This window comes from Macaca nemestrina, chromosome 5, assembly GCF_043159975.1.
Source record: "Macaca nemestrina isolate mMacNem1 chromosome 5, mMacNem.hap1, whole genome shotgun sequence".
Classification (NCBI taxonomy): Eukaryota; Metazoa; Chordata; class Mammalia; order Primates; family Cercopithecidae; genus Macaca; species Macaca nemestrina.
Window position 1 is genome coordinate 148,366,218 of NC_092129.1, and position 21,921 is coordinate 148,388,138.

The 21,921-nt window shown below is 47.0% G+C and overlaps 1 long non-coding RNA gene across 1 annotated transcript; it reads right to left on the minus strand.

The window, feature by feature from the left end:
* Positions 1 to 18,241: 18,241 nt before the first annotated feature.
* LOC139363426 (uncharacterized) lies at positions 18,242 to 21,905 on the minus strand. The gene is made up of 3 exons (XR_011623806.1): positions 21,774 to 21,905; positions 18,514 to 18,624; positions 18,242 to 18,297 (listed from the first exon to the last, which is right to left on the minus strand). It is a non-coding gene; the product is annotated as an uncharacterized lncRNA (long non-coding RNA).
* Positions 21,906 to 21,921: the final 16 nt, after the last annotated feature.

Consider the following 21,921-nt stretch of genomic DNA (forward strand, 5'->3'; position numbering starts at 1 on the left):
TGCGGTGAGCTACAATGTCTTAAAGCCAGGGCAACAGAGCAAGATCCCATCTCTTAAGGAAAAAAAAAAAAATCAGGGCTTCTTGGCAAAATGCTTTGCTTCAAGACTAGAGTAGGACCACCTTTACATACCAGCTTACAAGGCAGCTCTCAAAGACTAATAGGATAATGTCAAAAAGACTCAGGATCCAGTTTGAATAGGCTCCCACTAGACCATGTGAGCTTTAGTAAGGACAAGAATTGCAATGAGTTCAAATCAATCAAAGAGGTTTAAATCTATGGGTTCATAATACTGTTAAAAAACAACTGGTCGGCCGGGCGCGGTGGCTCAAGCCTGTAATCCCAGCACTTTGGGAGGCCAAGGCGGGCGGATCACAAGGTCAGGAGATCGAGACCACAGTGAAACCCCGTCTCTACTAAAAATACAAAAAATTAGCCGGGTGCGGTGGCGGGCGCCTGTAGTCCCAGCTACTCGGGAGGCTGAGGCAGGAGAATGGCGGGAACCCGGGAGGCGGAGCTTGCAGTGAGCCGAGATTGCGCCACTGCACTCTAGCCTGGGCAACAGCGTGAGACTCCGTCTCAAAAAAAAAACAACAAACAACTGGTCACCAATATATTTATCTCAGAAACTGGTAAATAAGTGAATCAAACATTTATCCTTCCTTCCCTATATGAACTAGACTTAAATAATAGATGAAGGAAAGCATCATCTTATGAAAATATTACAGGCTGGGTGCAGTGGCTCATACCTGTAATCCCAGCATTTTGGGAGGCCGAGGCGGTGGATCACCTGAGGTCAGGAGTACAAGACCAGCCTGACCAATATGATGAAACCCCATCTCTACTAAAAATACAAAATTTAGCTAGGCATGGTGGTGTGTACCTATAGTCTCAGCTACTCGGGAGGCTGAGACAGGAGAATTGCTTGTACCCGGGAGGCAGAGGTTGCAGTGAGCCAAGATCACTCCACTGCACTCCAGCCTGGGTGACAGAGCGAGACTGTATCCCAAAACAAACAAATAAATAAATAAATAAATACAATGAATAAAAGAAAAAGAAAGAATGGAATTAGAATACCATAATTTTGCTGCCCCTAGTTAATTAATTAATGTAGGCATTAAGTCTCAATAGCCAGTAACATCACCAAAAGACAGATGCTATGTGCCTCCTGCGTGAAGACCACACATCACTACCTAAAATGTTGCTAACGGGATCCAACCTGAGCCTGATCAATTCTCTGTGTCCAGCTGCCAATTCACCAGAAATGCAGAGAACAAAGGAACATGCTGAATTGCACCAGGAGTGTACAATTAGCAAAATCCAGACTATAGGAAACTCTGCAGGTTACACAGCCCAGGTACTTTGACAAATTTGTTGTAAAGAATGAAGGGAATGGAGAGTGTGGCCAGCACACCCTAACTGACCCCCAGTGGGTCCTGCCCTTGTGTAATTCCTTCCTCTTGAGTGTGCGCAGGAACTGTGAGTTGCTCCTGGCCCACAGAGTAGGGCATATGTGATGGGATGTGACTCACCTGCTGTTTTTTTATAGATTTCATCTTAACCAACTGTGGGGAGAGATGCTACTGCTAGTCTTGAAGAAGCAAACAGCCATGCCATGACCAGCTTATGGGGAGGGCCATGCAGCAGGGAACTGTGGATGGCTTCTAGGACTCTGGGACCTGAAGGTAGCCTCCAACCAATAGCCAGCAAACATCTGGCTGTCATCAGTCATCCAACCACAAGGAAATTCATTCTGCCAACAACCTGAATGGGTTTGGAAGTGGATTCTTCCCCTCGTGAAACCTCCAGATGAGAATGCAGCCCAGATAACAGGTTAATTTCAGCCTATAAGCTCCTGAGCAGAGGATCTAGCTAAGTTGTGCCATAGCCTTTTGACCCATGGAAGCTGTGAGATGACAATTGTGGTTTTTTGTTTTTGTTTTTGTTTTAAATTCAAACAGGGTCTTGCTCTTTTGCCCAGGCTGGTCTCCAACTCCCGGGCTCAAGTGATCCTCCCACACAGATCCCACAAAGTGCTGGGATTACAGGCATGCTCGGCCTTGTGAATTTCAAAAACTTTATTTGAACGAGTTGTTTGTTTGTTTGTTTGTTTGTTTGTTTTGAAACAAGGTCTCTCTCTGTTGCCTAGGTTGGAGTGCAATGGCGTGCTCTCGGCTCACTGCAACCTCTGCCTCCCAGGTTCAAGCGATTCTCCTGCCTCAGCTTCCTGAGCAGCTGGGATTACAGGCATGTGCCCCACACCCAGATACTTTTTGTATTTTTAGTAGAGCCTGTTGGCCAGGCTGTCTCCAACTCCTGACCTCAGGTGATCCACCCACCTTGGCCTCCCAGAGTGCTGGGATTACAGTTGTAAACCACTGTGCCCAGCCTGAACTAGTTTTTAAGTTAGAGAAAAGTTGCAAACATAGTAGAGTTTTCTTGTATCTTTCAACCTGCTTGCTTAGTATTAATAATCTTATGTAACCAAAAATAGGAAATTAATATTAGTACATTATTATTGTTATTATCATTTGAGACAGAGTCTTGCTCTGTCGCCCAGGCTGGAGTGCAGTGGTGTGATCTCAGCTCGCTGCAACCTACGCCTTCTGAGTTCAAGTGATTTTCTTGCCTCAGCCTCCCAAGTAGCTGGAATTACAGACGTGTGCCACCACACCAGGCTAATTTTTGTATTTTTAGTAGAGACAGGGTTTCACCGTATTGGCCAGGCTGGTCTTGAACCCACCCTGACCTCATGATCTGCCTGCCTCGGCCTCCCAAAGTGCTGGGATTACAGGTGTGAGCCACCATGCCGGGCCAATATTATTATTATTATTGCAACAGGATCTCCCTCTGTCGCCCAGGCTGGAGTGCAGTAGCATGATCTCAGCCCACTGCAACCTCTACCTCTCAGGCTCAAGCCATCCTCCCATCTCAGCCTCCTGAGTAGCTGGGATTACAGGCATGTGCCACCATGCCCACATACTTTTTATATATATATATATATATATTTTTTTTTTTTTTTTTTTTTTTTGAGACAGAGTCTCGCTCTGTCGCCCGGGCTGGAGTGCAGTGGCCGGATCTCAGCTCACTGCAAGCTCCGCCTCCCGGGTTCACGCCATTCTCCTGCCTCAGCCTCCCGAGTAGCTGGGACTACAGGCGCCCACCACCGCGCCCGGCTAATTTTTTGTATTTTTTAGTAGAGACGGGGTTTCACCGTGTTAGCCAGGATGGTCTCGATCTCCTGACCTCGTGATCCGCCCGTCTCGGCCTCCCAAAGTGCTGGGATTACAGGCTTGAGCCACCGCGCCCGGCCACTTTTTATATTTTTTATAGAGATGGGCCCTCTCTATGTTGCCCAGGCTGGTATTGAATTCCCGGGTTCAAGCAATCCTCCTGCCTCAGCTTCCCAAAGTGCTGGGATCACAGGCATGAACCACCTCTTCCGTCCTCAATATTATTTTTATTTTCAAGACAGGTGTGCTCTGTCGCCCAGGCTGGAGTGCACTGGTATGATCTTGGCTCATTGCAACCTCAACCTTGTGGGCTCAAGCAATTCTCTCACCTCAGATTCTCAGGGAGCTGGGACTACAGGCACACGCCATCACGCCCAGCTAGTTGTTTTTTCTATTTTTTTCTAAAAAAGACAGGGTTTCACCATGTTGCTCAGATTGGTCTTGTACTCCTGGTCTCTAGCGATCTTCTCCCCTCATCCTCCCAAAGTGTTGGGATTATAGGCATGAGCCACTGCTCCTGGCCAACAATATGATTAATTAAACTGTAGGACTTGAATTTCATGAATTTTTTACTAATGTCCCTTTTTGGTTCCAGGATGTGATCTGGAATCCCATTTTGCATTTAGTTATTATTCCTCATTAGTCTCCTTCAATTGTAAGTCTTCCTTTGTTTCTTATGACACTTAGCAAGCTTTGGGGTTTTGTTTGTTTGTTGTTTTGTTTTGAGCAAGCCAAAATGATTTCATGATTTCTTAAAAAGAACAAAGTTGGAAAGCTTATACCACCTGATTTCAAGATGTTCTGTAAAGTTAGTGTTAAGAAACTGTGCTATTCGGCCAGGTGCTGTGGCTCACGCCTGTAATCCCAGCACTTTGAGAGACCAAGGCAGGTGGATCACAAGTTCAGGAGTTTGAGACCAGCCTGGCCAACATGGTGAAACTCCGTCTCTACTAAAAATACAGAAATTAGCTGGGTGGTGGCACGTGCCTGTAATCCCAGCTACTCAGGAGGCCAAGGCCAAGAATCGTTTGAACCTGGGAGGCGGAGGTTGCAGTGAGCAAAGATCACACCATTGCATTCCAGCCTGGCCAACAGGAGCGAAACTCCATCTCAAAAAAAAAAAAAAAAAAAAGAAACTGTGCTATTCATGTAAGGATAAGGATAGATCTGTAAATCAATGGAACAGAAAAGAGATTACCAGAAGTAGATTCACAAATTCATGGTCTGTGGTCTCTTGATTTTCAACGAAGGTGCCAAGGTAATTCGATGTGATAATTCAATGTCTTTTCAACAAATGATGCTGGAAGAACTAGGTATCTTTTTTTTTTTTCCTTTTTCTTTTTTTGAGACAGAGTTTTGCTCTTATTGCCCAGGCTGGAGTGCAGTGGCATGATGTTGGCTCGCTGCAACTTCCACCTCCCGGGTTCAAGTGATTCTCCTGCCTCAGCTTCCCAAGTAGCTGGGATTATAGGCATGCTCCACCATGCCCGGCTAATTTTTTTTTTTTTTTTTTTTAGACAAAGTCTCACTCTGTCGCCCAGGCTGGAATGCAGTGGTGCAGTTTTGGCTCACTGCAACCTCCGCCTCCTGGGTTCAAGCGATTCTCCTGCCTCAGCCTCCCAAGTAGCTGGAATTACAGGTGTGTGCCACCACGCCTGGCTAATTTTTGTATTTTTAGTAGAGGTGGGGTTTCACCATTTTGACCGGGCTGGTCTCGAACTCCTGACGTCAGGTGATCCGCCCTCCTCGACTTCCCAAAGGGCTGGGATCATAGGCGTGAGCCATCCTGCCAGCCTAGATATCCATTTGAAACAAAAAGCATCTTGAGCTGGGCATGGTGGACAGCACTATGTGGGAGGCTGAGGCCAGCAGAATTCTTGTGCTCAGAAGTTTGAGACCATTGTTGGACAACATAGCAACACCCCATCTCGAAAAAAAAAAATCTTGGCCGGGCGCGGTGGCTCAAGCCTGTAATCCCAGCACTTTGGGAGGCCGAGACGGGTGGATCACGACGTCAGGAGATCGAGACCATCCTGGGTAACACAGTGAAACCCCGTCTCTACTAAAAATACAAAAACTTAGCCGGGCGAGGTGGCAGGCGCCTGTAGTCCCAGCTACTCGGGAGGCTGAGGCAGGAGAATGGCGTGAACCCAGGAGGCGGAGCTTGCAGTGAGCTGAGATCCGGCCACTGCACTCCAGCCTGGGTGACAGAGCGAGACTCCGTCTCAAAAAAAAAAAAAAAAAAAAAAAATCTTGATTCTTATCTCATACCATAAACAAAATTTAATTTGAAATGAATTGTGGCATAAAAGTCAAAACTAAGGAATTTCTAAAGGAAAACACAGGAGAAAGTCCGTGTAACCTTGGGGTAGGCAAAGAATTCTTAGGACTTGGAAAGCATGGATCATTTAAAAAAAAAAAAAAAAAAAAAAAAAAAAAAAGGCCGGGCATGGTGGCTCACGCCTGTAATCCCAGCACTTTGCAAGGCCGAGGCGGGCGGATCACGAGGTCAGAAGATGGAGAGACCACAGTGAAACCCCGTCTCTACTAAAAATACAAAAAAATTAGCCAGATGTGGTGGCGGGCACCTGCAGTCCCAGCTATTCGGGAGGCTGAGGCAGGAGAATGGCGCAAACCCGGGAGGCGGAGCTTGCAGTGAGCCGAGATCGCGCCACTGCACTCCAGCCTGGGCGACAGAGCTAGACTCCGTCTCAAAAAAAAAAAAAAAAAATTAGCTGAGGCAACACAGAGACTCTGTCTCTACCAAAAATTTTAAAAATTAACCAGGCATGGTGGTGCATGCCCGTAGTCCCAGCCACTCAGGAGGCTGAGGTGGGAGGATCACTTGAGCCCCGGGAATTTGAGGCTGCAGTGAGCTGGAATTTTGCCACTGCGCTCTTGCCTGGGCAACAGAGTAAGACCCTATCTCAAAAAAAAAAATTATAATAATAAAAAATAATAAATTTGGCCAGGAACAGTGGCTCACGCCTGTAATCCCAGTGCTTTGAGAGGCCAAGGCAGGTGGATCACAAGGTCAGGAGTTCGAGACCAGCCTGACCAAGATGGTGAAACCCCATCTCTACTAAAAATATAAAAATTAGCCGAGCATGGTTGTGCGTGCCTGTAATCCCAGCTACTCAGGAAGCTGAGGCAGGAGAATCGCTTGAACCCAGGAGATGGAGGTTACAGTGAGCCGAGATCACATCATTGCACTCCAGCCTGGGTGACAGAGTGAGACTCCATCTCAAATAATAATAATAATAATAATAATAATAAATTAGACTTGATCAAAATGTAAAACCCTGGTCTTCAAAAGACACTGTCAAGAAGATGAAGAGCCACAACGTAACAGAAAATATTCATAATACATATATCCGAAAAAAGAACGGATATCCAGATTATATAAATAACTCCTACACTCAACGAAAAGACAAATGACCCAGTTTTTAAAATGGACGAAAGACTGAAAAGTAGGCTGAACGCAGTGGCTCACACCTGTAATCCCAACACTTTGGGAGGCCGAGGTTGTTGGATTGCTTGAGCCCCAGGAGTTCAAGACCAGCCTGGGCAATGTAGTAAAACCCTTTCTCTACAAAAAATACAAAAATAGCAGAGTGTGGCGGTATGCACCTGTAGACCCAGCCACTTGGGGGGCTGAGGCAGGAAGATTGCTTGAGCCCAGGAGGTCGAGGCTGCAGTGAGCTGTGTTCATGCCACCGCACTCCAGCATGGATGACACAGTGAGCCCCTGTCTCAGGAAATAGAATGACAGAAAGAGAGAAAGAGAGGAAGAGAAGAGAGGGAGAGGGAGACAGGGAGAGAGGGAGAGAGAGAGAGAGAGAGAGAGAGACTTAAACATGATTAAGATGGTACATTTTATTTTATTTTATTTTATTTTATTTATTATTTTATTTTATTTTTGAGATAGAGTCTCACTCTGTCGCCCAGGCTGGAGTGCAGTTGTGCAATCTTGGCTCACTGCAAGCTCCACCTCCCAGGTTCACACCATTTTCCTGTCTCAGCCTCCCTAGTAGCTGGGACTGACTACAGGTGCCCGCCACCACGCCCAGCTAATTTTTTTTTTTTTTTTTTTTTTTGTATTTTTAGTGGAGATGGGGTTTCACCGTGTTAGTCAGGATGGTCTAGATCTCCTGATCTTGTGATCTGCCCACCTCAGCCTCCAAAAGTGTGGGGATTACAGGCGTGAGCCACTGCGCCCAGCCTTTATCTATTTATTTATTTATTTGAGACAGATTCTTGTTCTGTCGCCCTGGCTGGAGTGCAGTGGTGCGATCTCAGCTCGCTGCAATCTCTGCCTCCCGGGTTCAAGCAATTCTCCTGTCTCAGCCTCCTGAGTACGTGGGATTACAGGTGCATGCCTGTAATCATGGGCTAATTTTGTATTTTTAGTAGAGTTGGCCAGGCTGGTCTTGACCTCTTGACTTCAGGTGATCTGCCTGCCTCGGCCTCCCAAAGTGCTGGATTATAGGCATGAGCCATTGCACCCTGGAGCTCTTATATATTGCTGGTGAGAATGTACAATGGCACAGTGTGGTGTCATTTTACATATATATATTAATATGTATTGGCTTCCTCCATGGTTCCTGGTTTGTAACTCCCATAGCCCTTGTTACAGTCTTTTGTTATAATGATGGGTGCTGTAGGCCAGGCCCGGTGGCTCATGCCTGTAATCCCAGCACTTTGGGAGGCTGAGGCAAGTGGATGATGAGGTCAGGAGTTCAAGACCAGCCTGGCCAACATGGTGAAACCCCATCTCTACTAAAAATACAAAAGTTAGCCAGGCGTGGTGGCAGGCATCTGTAATCTCAGCTACTTGGGAGGCTGAGGCAGAGAATTGCTTGAACCCAGGAGGCGGAGGTTGCAGTGAGCTGAGATCGCACCTCTGCACTCCAGCCTGGGTGACAGAGCAAGAGTCCGTCTCGAACAAGATATGTATAAAAAATAATAATGCTGAGTGCTGTGGGCCTCAGAAGCAGGCCTCATGAAACAGAATCTCTTTGATTTTTTCCTGCCCTTCTTTCACCTGCCCCATGGCAGAACTCTAATCTTCCTCCACCTTTCTGATTGTGGGACACAGGACTCTAATTCCAGAGAGGGTCCCGCTCCATACCCTGGAGACCTTCATTTCAACAAGGTTGTCTATAAAAACCCAGGAGGACAGGGTTCAGAGAGCTCCTCGATAGCTGAACACATAAAGATTCCTGGAAGGTGCTGCATCTGGGGAGGGCCTAGAAGCTCAGTGCACCTTCCCCCAGTACCTCACCCTACACATTTCTGTCCGGAGTTGGTTCCTTCCGGTGGGTTCTTGGTCTCCCTTACTTCAAGAATGAAGCTGCAGACCTTCGCAGTGAGTGTTACAGCTCTTACAGGTGGCACAGACCCAAAGAGTGAGCAGTAGCAAGATTTATTGTGAAGAGCGAAAGAATAAAGCTTCCACAGTGTGACAGTGTGGAAGGGGACCCAAGCAGGTTGCTGCTGCTTGCAGGGGGGAAGGCGAGGGGTGTGGCCAGTTTCTATTCCCTTATTTGTCCCCACCCATGTCCTGCTCATTGGTCCATTTTACAGAGTGGTCAATTTTATTTTTTTTTTTTTTTATTTTTTTTTTTTTGAGACGGAGTCTCGCTCTGTCACCCAGGCTGGAGTGCAGTGGCCGGATCTCAGCTCAGTGCAAGCTCCGCCTCCCGGGTTCACGCCATTCTCCTGCCTCCGCCTCCCGAGTAGCTGGGACTACAGGCGTCCGCCACCTCGGCCGGCTAGTTTTTTGTATTTTTTAGTAGAGACGGGGTTTCACCGTGTTAACCAGGATGGTCTCGATCTCCTGACCTCGTGATCCGCCCGTCTCGGCCTCCCAAAGTGCTGGGATTACAGGCTTGAGCCACCGCGCCCAGCCCAGAGTGGTCAATTTTATAGAATACTGATTGGTGTGTTTACAATCCTTTAGTTAAACACAGAGCGCTGATTGGTGTGTTTTTACAGCGTGCTGATTGGTGCATTTACAATCCTTTAGTTAGGCACAGAGCACTGATTGGTGCATTTTTACAGAGTGCTGATTGGTGCATTTACAATTCTCTAGCTAGACACAGAGCGCTGACTGGTGTGTTTACAATCCTCTAGCTAGACAAAAAAGTTCTCCAAGTCCCCACTCAACCCAGGAAGTCCAGCTGGCTTCACCTCTCATATTCACTGGTATCTTTTGTAATAGCCTTTGTAATGTTACTGGAAAACCAGACTCTGTAAAGTATTTTAAAGAGGTTTATCCTTAGCCAATATGATTGTTCCCCATGGCCTGGGGGAAGTGAGAAAGTGTACCCAAGGTGGTCACGTTAGTGTAGATTTATACATTTTAGGGAGAGAGGAATTGTAGGTAAAATCATAAATCAATACATGGAAGGTGCACATTGGTTCAGCCAAAAGAGCTGGGACATCTTGAAGGAGAGATGAGTTTACAGGTCAGTGTGTCTAGAATTGGTTCCTTCCGGTGGGTTCTTGGTCTCACTGACTTCAAAAATGAGGTCACGGACCTTGGCGGTGAGTATTACAGCTCTTAAAGGTGGCATGGACCCAAAGAGTGAGCAGCAGCAAAATTTATTGCGAAGAGCAAAAGAACAAAGCTTCCACAGCACAGAAGGGGACCCAAGCAGGTTGCCCCTCCTGTGAGGTATGGGGGCTAGTTTGGGGGGGAAGGGGGAGGGCAGCTTTTATTCCCTTATTTGTCCCCACCCATGTCCTACTGATTGGTCCATTTTTCAGCGTGCTGATTGGTCCATTTTACAGAGCACTGATTGGTCGATTTTACAGTGTGCTGATGGGCACATTTTACAAACCTCTAGCTAGCCACAGAGCGCTGATTGGTGCATTTTACAATCCTAGCTACAGAGTGCTGATTGGTGCATTTTACAATCCTCTTGTAAGACAGAAAAGTTCTCCAAGTCTGCACTCCACAGAGGAAGTCCAGCTGGCTTCACCTTTCATTAGGTAGATTCAAATATTTTTCTGATTGGCAGTTGGTTGAAAGAATTAAAGCTTTGTCTAAAGACTTGAAGTTAGCAGAAGGAAATGACTGAGTTCAGATAAGGGGAGTGTGGAGGCCAAAGTTTTTTTTTGTTTGTTTCTTTTTTTAATGTGGAGTCTCACCGTTGCCCAGGCTGGAGCGCAGTGGCATGATCTTGGCTCACTGCAGCCTCTGCCTCCGAGGTTCACGCCATTCTCCTGCCTCAGCCTCCTGTTCACCTGGGATTACAAGCCTGTGCCACCACACCTGGCTAATTTTTGTATTTTTAGGAGAGACATGGTTTCGCCATGTTGGCCAGGCTGGTCTCGAACTCCTGACCTCAGGTGATCCGCCCACCTTGGCCTTCCAAAGTGCTGGGATTTACAGGCGTGAGTCACCGTGCCAGGCCCAAACTTCTTGTTATATCGATGATGCCTCATAGGTAGCCCCTTTCAGAAAGAATAGATGGTAAATCTCTTTTAAGAACTTAAACGTGTCAGATTCGAATTTAATCTCTCATAGGTTCCAGAAAGGCCTAGAAAGGGAAGCCTGGCTGCATTAATGGAGATTCTCTACAGATGAAAATTTCCTCCACAAAAGATGGCTTTGCAGAACTATTTCAAAATATGTCAATGAAATATATTTTGGGGTGAAATACTGTTATTTCCTTTAGGGTCGCTGTTTGTCCCATGATGCTATACCAGAGTAAGGTTGTAGTTTGGTATCCTATTGTAGTTTGGTATCCTATTGGTCTGTTCTGCCAGTATTAAGTCTTACTTCTCTATTTTCATGTTAATGCTGGTCGGTTGTGCCTAAACTCTAAAAAGGAGGGAGCGTGACCTCCCTTCCAGTCTTGGTCAGGAATTCAGATTTTCAGGTTTCTCAGGTGCTAGAAGGGGTCTGTTCAGCAGTTCAGAACTTAGGATTGTATTTTTTATTTATGGTAATAAATCAGTAAACATAAGTAAATGTTTCCCCGAGTTCTGTGAGCTGCTTCAGCAAAGTAATTGCACTCAAAGTTGGGGTTGTGGGAACCCCCCAACTTGAAGCCAATTAGTCAGAAGTTCCTGAGGCCCAGACTTGCTACTGGTATCTGGGGGGGCGGGGCAGGGGCAGCGTTGGGGACTGAGCTCCAAATCTGTGGAATCTGACACTATCTCCAGGTAGATAGTGTGGGAATTGGCACCCAGTTGGTGTGTGCTGCAGAATTGATCGCTTGCTTGCTGGTGAGGAGAAATCCCCATATATATTGGGGTCATGGAAGTCTTCTACGTTGACTGTTGTATTGATCCAAGAGTGGAAGATAAGCTCAGTTTGAGAGTTTTTCCTGAACACACAGCCATTTTGGAAAACAGTTTGACAGTTTTGTATAAATTTTAACACATACCTCCTATAAAGCCTAGTAATCCCACTCCTAGGTGTTTATTTACCCAAGTGTATTAAAGTAGATGTCCATACAGAAGTCTGTAAGCAATGCTTGTAGCAGCTTTATTGGTGATAGCCAAAAACTGATCACAACTCAAATGTCCCTCAAAAGAAGAGTGCGTAAACAATTTTGGTATATTCATTCAGCGGAATACTTCCTGGCAATACAAAGGAAGGAAGGCCAGGCACGATGGCTCACACCTTTAATCCCAGCACTTTGGGAGGCTGAAGCTGGCAGCTCACTCAAAGTCAGGAGTTCAAGGCCAGCCTGGGCAACATGGAGAAAGCCCGTCTCTACTAAAAATGCAAAAATTAGTGAGGCGGGGCAGCGTGCGCCTGTAGCCCCAGCTACTTGAGAGGCTGAGGCAGGAAAATTGCTTGAACCCAGGAGGCGGAGGGTGCAGTGAGCCGAGATCACACCACTGCACTCCAGCTTTGGCAACAGAACGAGACTCCGTCTCAAAAAAAAAAAAAAAAAAAAAAAAAGGGAAGGAAATACTGAACAGCGATAAATTTCAAAACCATTAGTGAAAGAAGCTGTACCCAAAAGAGAATGTAACATGATTTTAGTTATATAAAATTTTAGAAAAGGGAAATCTAATCTATAGCAACAAAAAGCAAATTAGTGGTTGCCTGGGCCCAGGACTAGGGGAAGGGGAGTGGGTATAAAGGGTTACAAGGGAATTTTGGGAGTGATAGAAATGTTCTTGGATCAGGATTGGTGGTTACATGATTGTATACACCTGTCAAACTCATCAAAATTGTGTCCTTAAAATGGATGGATTTTATTAGATGTAAATTATACCTGAATAAAGTTGTCTTTTTAAATCTGTAAGACTGAAGTATGGTGTCTAGAGAGGCACTCTTGGGTGATGAACCCCGCTGCAAGTGAGTCCTATGAGTCAGGATGGTGGGCTCAGTTGGAGAGAGTCAGGGACTATAACTGGGATGCGGCAGGGAAGGGCTTCTATGAGGGGAGAGTGGGGGGATGTCAAAGTTCTAGTTCTTGGGTGGTGATGACAAGGGTGTCTGCCTTATAAAAGTTTACTAAGATGAATAGGCACGGTGGCTCACACCTGTACTCCCAACACTTTGGAAGACAGAGGGGGCCAGATCACCTGAGGTCAGGCATTCGAGACCAGGCTGGCCAACATAGGGAGACTCCGTCTCTACTAAAAGTACAAAAAATTAACTGATGATGGTGCACGCTTGTAATCCCAGCTATCTGGGAGGCTGAGGCAGGAGAATTGCTTGAACCTGGGAGGCAGAGGTTGCAGTGAGCCAAGATTGTGCCACTCTACTCCAGCCTGAGCAACAGAGTGAGACTCTGTCTCAAAAAAAGAAAAAAAAAGGTGGGGGGGTGCCGGGGGCAGTGGCTCATGCCTGTAATCCCAACACTTTGGGATGCCGAGGAGGGTGGATCACCTGAGGTTGGGAATTTGAGGCCAGCCTGACCAACATGGAGAAACCCCGTCTCTTCTAAAAATACAAAATTAGCTGGGCATGGTGGCGCATGCCTGTAATCCCAGATACTTGGAAGGCTGAGGCAGAAGATTCACTTGAACCTGGGAGGCGGAGGTTGCAGCGGGCTGAGATCAAGCCACTGCACTCCAGTCTGGGCAACAAGAGCAAAACTCTGTCTCAAAAAAAAAAAAAAGTTCACTAAGCTATCTCTTTGTTTTTTGTAGTTTCTCGTATCTGATTTTAGCTTATAATTAAATGTTTACAAATAAATTTTTTTTTTTTTTTTTTTGAGACGGAGTCTCGCTCTGTCGCCCAGGCTGGAGTGCAGTGGCACGATCTCAGCTCACTGCAAGCTCCGCCTCCCGGGTTCACGCCATTCTCCTGCCTCAGCCTCCCGAGTAGCTGGGACTACAGGCGCTGCCACCACGCCCGGCTAGTTTTTTGTATTTTTAGTAGAGACGGAGTTTCACCGTGTTAGCCAGGATGGTCTCGATCTCCTGACCTCGTGATCCGCCCACCTTGGCCTCCCAAAGTGCTGGGATTACAGGCGTGAGCCACCGCGCCCGGCCATTTACAAATAAATTTTAGGCTGGGCGCAGTGGCTCATGCTTGTAATCCCAGCACTTTGGGAGGCCGAGGCGGGCAGATCGCCTGAGCTCAAGAGTTTGAGACCAGCCTAGGCAACACAGTGAAACCCTGTCTCTACTAAAGTACAAAAAATGGGCCGGGCATGGCGGCGTGTACCTGTAATCCCAGCTACTTGAGAGGCTGAGGCAGGAGAATGGCGTGAACCCGGGAGGCGGAGCTTGCAGTGAGCTGAGATCCGGCCACCGCACTCCAGCCTGGGTGACAGAGCGAGACTCCGTCTCAAAAAAAAAAAAAAAAAAAAGGAAGCTATTTTAGGTGTGGTGCCAGGAGATGCGGGAAGAGGTGAGACCCAGGGTGTCTCTTGAGGAATGTCTGTTTCAGTGTTCTTACAGCCAGTGCATCGCTGTACTGGGGCCATGAACTGGTGTCCTCCGCCCCATCCCCAGAGCCTGGGAAATAGAAAAATCTCCTGGCTGCAGTGCTGGCCACAGAGGGCACTGCTCCTCTAGGTCTCCCTCCACTCCTGCTGTGACACCAGAGATTTTATGAAAGACCCAGGAATCTCAAAAGGCAAGGGACTGCAACTTGAAAATCTTTAGAAACCAGTTTACTTTTTTCCAACCTGAGGAGACCCCCAGGGTCACTGGGGACCTAAACCCTGGCTTCCTTTGGTGTTCATAGGTTCCTCAGAGTCACGAGTTCACAACTTTGGCTGCTTTAGAAATAGTCATTTAGGCCAGATACGGTGGTTCACACCTATAATCCCACTCTTTGAGGCCGATGTGGGAGGATCACATGAGCCCAGGAGTTCAAGACCAGCCTAGGCAACATAGTGAGACCCACCCCATGCCCCTTGTGTCTCTACACAAGTTTAAAATCTAGTTGGGCATGGTGCACACCTATAGTCCCAGCTATTCGGGTAGCTAAGGTAGGAAGGATCGCTTGAGCCCAGAAGGTCAGGGCTGCAGTGACCTGTGATCACACCACTGCACTCCAGTCAGGCGAAAGAGGGAGACCCTGACTCAGAAAAAAAAAAAGAAAAAGAAAAAGAAAAGGCCATGCACAGTGGCTCACACTTGTAATCCCAACACTTTGGGAGGTCAAGAAGGGACAGATCACCTGAGGTCAGGAGTTCAAGACCAGCCTTACCAACATATAGTGAAATCCCATCTGTACTAAAAAAAAAAATACAAAAATTAGCTGGGTGTGGTGGCATATGCCTGTAATCCCAGCTACTTGGGAAGCTGAGGCAGGAGAATCTCTTGAACCCAGGAGGCAGAGGTTGCAGTGAGCCAAGATCACGCCACCACCACACTCCAGCCTGGGCAACAGAGCAAGACTCCATCTCTTAAAAAAAAAAAAAAAAAAAAAGAGAGAGAGAGAGAAAGAAAAAAAAGAGAAAACAGCTGCTGCTCAATACCTATGTCCACCAAAAGCCACACATAAGAACATTCTTAGCAGTTTTATTTATAAATAGCTAAACCCTGGAAAAACGTAAATGTCCATCAGCTGGTGAATGGATAAACAAATTATGGTATAGCTTTACGGTAGAACACAGCTCAGCAGCAAAAATTAGCTACCAACATGCATGATCCTCACAGAGAGGGAGGGGCAGATCGCCAGACGCCAGTGCATACTGTGGCCATATCGGTCAGAACGTGCCTTTGGGAATGCAGGTGGGGTGGGCTGTCTGCACAGGGGATTCTTGCAGTATTAGCCATATTCTATATCTTGGTCTGGATGGTAATTAACATGGATTTATACACACACATACATATATGTAAAAATGCATTGAGTTGGCTGGGCATGGTGGCTCACACCTGTAATCCCAGCACTTTGGGAGGCTGAGGTGGGTGGATCACAAGGTCAGGAGATCAAGACCATCCTGGCTAACACGGAGAAACCTCGTCTCTACTAAAAACATGAAAAATTAGCCAGGTGTGGTGGTGGGTGCCTGTAGTCCTAGCTACTCAGGAGGCTGAGGCAGGAGAATGGTGTGAACCTGGGAGGTGGAGGTTGTAGTGAGCCAAGATTGCACCATTGCACTCCAGCCAGGCGACACAGCAAGACTGTGTCTCAAAAAACAAAAAACAACACAACAAAAGTAATTTTTTGGCCGGGCACAGTGGCTTACACCTGTAATCCCAGCAATTTGGGAGGCCGAGGTGGGTGGATCATTTGAGGTCAGGAGTTCAAGACCAGCCTGGCCAACATGATGAAACCTCATGTCTACTAAAAATATAAAAATTAGCCGGCATGGAGGCATATGCCTGTAATCCCAGCTACTTGGGAGGCTAAGGCAGGAGAATCGCTTGAATCCAGGAGGCGGAGGTTGCAGTGAGCTGAGATCGTGCCATTGCACTCCAGCCTGGGTGACAAGAGTGAAAGTCCATCTCATAATAAATAAATAAATGAAAGTAATATCTTTAAAACATACATTGAATCCTGCCATTACTGCTTGAAACCTTTCCATGGCTTTTCGTTGCACTTTGAATAAAATCCTGATGCCTTCCTGAGGTGAGGTCGATGTGCGGTCCAGTTTCACCTTGTTACCATGTCCTAACCATCCTGGCTGCCTTTCAGCTCAAGCTGTTTCCTGCATCGGGGACTTTCAGAGGCCCTGTTCCCCCTTCCCAGTTCTCCCAGTTCTCTGTAGGTTTCACATCAAACATCACCTCCTCACTCGCCATTACTCTCCATCACCACAGGCTGATCATTTTCTCCATAGCTCCCAGCACATGACAGGTATACATTGCTTGTCGTGGGATCCCTGTTTGCTCATGTCCCCAGTCAGCCCCATCATCTGGCCCAGGACTAGGGACCCAGTGCCTAAGTGCGGAATGGAATTTGGCGAACTCCATGAAGTGCTGGCATCTCAGAAGGCTTTGGTAATGGCAGAGATAGTATTATTCACTTCCTTCCTCAGTCAGTCATCATCCCTTGTTTCCTCCACTCGCCATGCGGTTACTGTTAATTTTGAAACATTTATTAACTAACGTGTGAGACATCATGCTAAATGCTGGAAAGGACACTGAGAGAGGGGAAGCCGTGGTTCCTGACCTCAGGGAAGTGCCATCCAGGATGGAGATACCAAGGGAATGCTATCATTCAAGGGTGAGCTGGGCAGTGCTGTGGACCTCTTCCTCACTCCTTATCCTTTCTAGGTGACCTCAGAACCTCACAAGGTCTTAGATGATGCCCTTTCCTCATCTGACCCAGCTCTTCCACAGGACACATTCAGAACCCTTTATCTGAAATTATACTGTGCATTTGCACCAGTGTGTCTCATGGGAACCTCAAATGCAACAAAATCTAAAACTGAATTCATCTCTCATAAACAATTCAGTGGTATTTCAGATAAATAGAAGCATAGCTCATTGGGGAAATGGTGTTGAGATAATGGCTAACCCTTTGGAGGGAAAATGCTTTACATCAGACAACATTCCAGGAGAATAAAAGATGTAAACATAAAAAATGAATCCAACCGTGCACAGTGGCTCACGCCTGTAATCCCAGCCCTTTGGGAGATCGAGGTGGGAAGATCGATTGAGCTCAGGAGTTCGAGACCAGCCTAGGTAACATGGAGAAACTTTGTCTCTGCTAAAAATACACACACAAAAAAAATCAGCTGGGCTTGGTGGTGCATGCCTGTAATCCCAGCTACTTGGGATGCTGAGGCACAATAATTGCTTAAGCTGAGATCATGCCACTGCACTCCAGCCTGGGTGACAGAGTAAGATTCTGTCAAAAAAAAAAGGACTGAGTATTTTTTCAAGTGAGCTGGGGAGCCATTAGCGTGATTTAAGCAGGGAAGTGACATGGTTTGATGTTGCAGCAGGATCGCCATGGCCCTAGGAAGGGAAGAGAACTGGGAGACCATATTTCAGTTGACTGCATCCCAGCGTTGCTGCAGGGAAGTGGGCAGTCACACCTGTCTTTTCTTGCTGGCTGCTTTTAAGATTTTCCCCAAAATCATCCCTCTGGCCAGGTGCAAGGGCTCATGCTTGTAACCCCAGCATTTTGGGAGGCCAAGGAGGAAGGATCACCTAAGGTCGGGAGTTCGAGACCAGCCTGGCCAACATGGTGAAACTCCATCTCTACTAAAAATACAAAAATTAGCCAGGCATGGTGGCACATGCCTGTAATCCCAGCTACTTGGGAGGCTGAGGCAGGAGAATCGCTTGAACCCCAGAGGCGGAGCTTGCAGTGAGCCAAGATTGTGCCACTGCACTCCAGCCTAGGTGACAGAGTGAGACTGTCTCAAAACAACAAACAAACAAAACCTAAGTCCTGTCTCTGGTCACTGAGATAAATGTGTATCTGATTGTCTCCTTTGGAAAGGCTAACCAGAAACTCAAAAGAATGCAACTGTTTGTCTCTCACCTACCTGTGACCTGGGACCCCCCTCCCTGCTTTGAGTTATCTCACCTTTCTGGACGGAACCAATGTTCATTTTACATATGTTGATTGATATCTCTTGTCTTCCTAAAATGTATAAAACCAAGCTGTGCTCTGACCACCTTGGGCACACGTCATCAGGACCTCCAGAGGCTGCATCGTGGGCTCATCCTCAACCCTGGCAAAATAAACTTTCTAAATTAACAGACCTGTCTCAGATTTTCAGGATTCACATTGTCTTCCAGTAATTCTAGAAAATACTCTGACAGTGTTTCTTCCCTACTTTATTATTTTCTTGTAGGACTTCACCTAGAAGACTTTCTCACTCTATCCCTCATGTCTCTTCCTTTCTTTCAAATATTCTATCTCTTTAGCTGGGTATGGTGGTGTATACCTGTAGACCAAGCTACTCGGGAGGCTGAGGCAGGAGGATGGCTTGAAGGTCGGGGCTGCAGTGAGTCGTGACTGCGCCACTGCTCTCCACCCTTGGCAAAAAAGGGACACCCTGTATTAACAAAAAAACAAAAAAACAATCAATCAAATATTCTCTTTCAGTCTCAGGACTACATTGTGTATATCTGTATATATATTTTCTTTTTTTTTTTTTTTTTTTTTTTTGAGACGGAGTCTCGCTCTGTCACCCAGGCTGGAGTGCAGTGGCCGGATCTCAGCTCACTGCAAGCTCCGCCTCCCGGGTTCACGCCATTCTCCTGCCTCAGCCTCCCGAGGAGCTGGGACTACAGGCGCCTGCCACCTCGCCCGGCTAAGTTTTTGTATTTTTAGTAGAGACGGGGTTTCACTGTGTTACCCAGGATGGTCTCGATCTCCTGACCTCGTGATCCGCCTGTCTCGGCCTCCCAAAGTGCTGGGATTACAGGCTTGAGCCACCGCACCCGGCCTTATATATTTTCATTTCTACTTTTAATCTCACTGACTTTTCTCTTCAAGTGTCAGTTTGTCAAATCTATTGTTCAGTCTTTTGGGCCTTTTTTTTTTTTTTTACTTTCTTGGAGTTGTTTTTTTTTTTTTTAGAGAGGAGGTCTTGCTATGTTGCCCAGGCTGCTCTCCAACTCCTGGGCTCAAGTGATCCTACCACCTCAGCCTCTTAAGTAGTTAGGACTACTACAGGTTCACAGCACACCTTACCTGGCTATTTAGTCTTTTTTTTTTTTTTTTTCTCTGAGATGCAGTCTCACTCTGCTGCCCAGGCTGGAGTGCAGTGGCAGCAATCTGGGCTCACTGCAAGCTCCGCCTCCCAGGTTCAGGCCATTCTCCAGCCTCAGCCTCCTGAGTAGCTAGGACTACAGGCGCCCGCCACCACGCCCAGCTAATTTTTTTTCTATTTTTAGTAGAGGCGGGGTTTCACCGTGTTAGCCAGGATGGTCTCGATCTTCTGACCTCGTGATCTGCCCGCCTTGGCCTCCCAAAGTGCTGGGATTACAGGTGTGAGCCACCACGCTCAGCCTTTTTTTTTTTTTTTTTTTTTTTTTTAATGACAGAGTTTTGCTCTGTCACCCAGGCTGGCCAGGCTGGAGGGCAGTGGTGCAGTCTTGGCTCACGGTAGCCTTGACCCACGGGCTCAAGCGATCCTCAAAACTCAGCTCCATGAGTAGCTGGGATTACAGCTGCCCGCCACCACGCCCGGCTAATTTTTTATTTTATTTTATTTTATTTTTGAGACGGAATCTTGCTCTGTCACCCAGGCTGGAGTGCAGTGGCGAGATCTTGACTCACTGCAACCTCTGCCTTCCAGGTTCCAGCGAATTCTCCTGCCTTAGCCTCCTGAGTAGCTGGGATTACAAGTACCCACCACTACGCCCAGCTAATTTTTGTATTTTTAGTAGAGAGGGGGTTTCACCACGTTGGTCAGGCTAGTCTCGAACTCCCGACCTCAGGTGAACCGCCCACCTCGTCCTCCCAAAGTTCTGGGATTACAGGCCTGAGCCACCATGCCAGGTCCACTTTTCTTTTCTTTCTTTCTTTCTTTGTTTCTTTTTTTTTTTTTTTTTTTTTTTTTTTGAGACGGAGTTTCGCTCTTGTCGCCCAGGCTGGAGTGCAACGATGCAATCTCAACTCACTGCAACCTCCGCCTCACTGCAACCTCCGCCTCCCACGTTCAAGAGATTCTCCTTGCCTCAGCCTCCCAAGCAGCTGGAATTACAGGCGCCCGCCACCATGCGTGGCTAATTTTTGGTTTTTTTTTTTTTAGTAGAGATCGTATTTTGTCACGTTGGCCAGGGTGGTCTCAACCGCCTGACCTTAGGTGATCCACCCGATTCCGGCTCCCAAATTGCTGGGATTATAAGCGTGAGCCACTGCGCCCAGCCCCACTTTCCTTTTCTTTCTTTCTTTTTAGACGGAGTGTCGCTCTGTCGCCCAAGCTCTGGAGTGCAGGGGAGTGATCTCGGCTCACTGCAACCTCGCATACCGGGCTCAAGAGATTCTCCTGCCTCAATCACAGGCGTACACCAACACGCCCGGCTAATTTTTTGGAATTTTTAGTATAGATGGGGTTTCACTATGTCGGCCATCTGGTCTTGAACTCCTGACCTCGTGATCCGCCCACCTCGGCCTTCCAAAGTGCTGGAATTACAGGCTTGAGCCGCTGCGCCCGGCCTCTTTTTCTTTTCTTCTTCTTTTTTTTTTTTTTAAATAGAGCCAGGGTATTTCTCTGTCACCCAGGCTGCACTGCAGAGGCATGAACCCGGCTCACTGCACCCTCCACTTTCAGGGCTCAAGCAATCCTCCCGCCTCAGCCTCGTGAATAACTGGGACTACAAGCGTGCACCACCACAGTCAGTTAATTAAAAAAAAAAAAAAAAAAAAAAAAAGGCCAGGCGCGGTGGCTCACGCCTGTAATCCCAGCACTTTGGGAGGCCGAGGCGGGTGGATCACGAGGTCAGGAGATGGAGATCATCCTGGCTAACACGGTGAAACCCCGTCTCTACTAAAAATATAAAAACTTAGCCGGGCGTGGTGGCCGTCGCCTGTAGTCCTAGCTACTTGGGAGGCTGAGACAGGAGAATGGCGTAAACCTGGGAGGCGGAGTTTGCAGTGAGCTAAGATTGCGCCACTGCACTCCAGCCTGGGCGATAGAGTGAGACTCCGTCTCAAAAAAAAAAAAAAAAAAAAAAAAAAATTGTAGAGATTAAGTCTCACGGTTGCTCAGGCTGGTCCGGACCTTCTGGGCTCAAGCAATTCTCCTGCATCACCCTCCCCAAATGCTGAGTCACCTTTTTTTTTTTTTTTTTTTTTTTTTTTTTTTTTTGAGACGGAGTCTCACTGTCGCCCAGGCTGAAGTGTAGTGGCATGATCTCGGCTCATTGCAACCTCCACCTCTCGGGTTCAAGAGATTCTCCTGCCTCAGCCTCCCGAGTAGCTGGGACTACAGGCGCCTGCCGCTACATTTTTTTGTATTTTTAGTAGAGACAGGGTTTCACCATATTGGCCAAGCTGGTCTCAAACTCTTGACCTTATGATCTGCCCAGCTCAGCCTCCCAAAGTGCTGGGATTATAGGCGTGAGCCACCGCGCCCGGCCTCTGTTTTTTTATTTTATTTTTTTTTTTAAAAAGTCTACTGGTGTGAGTGCACATGAGTTTGGAAAAATGTATACCACAATGTTAATAGTGATTCTCTTTGGTTGATGGGAGTACCTTTTTAGTCTTTTATTGTCATCTGATTTGTATGTTCTCTCTCTTTTCTTGCTCCAAGAGCATATATCACTTGCATAATAAATTTTGGGCGGGGAAAAAAAGAAGCGTTTCTAAAACGTCAGCCCAAAATAGGTGACCCTGTACTGAT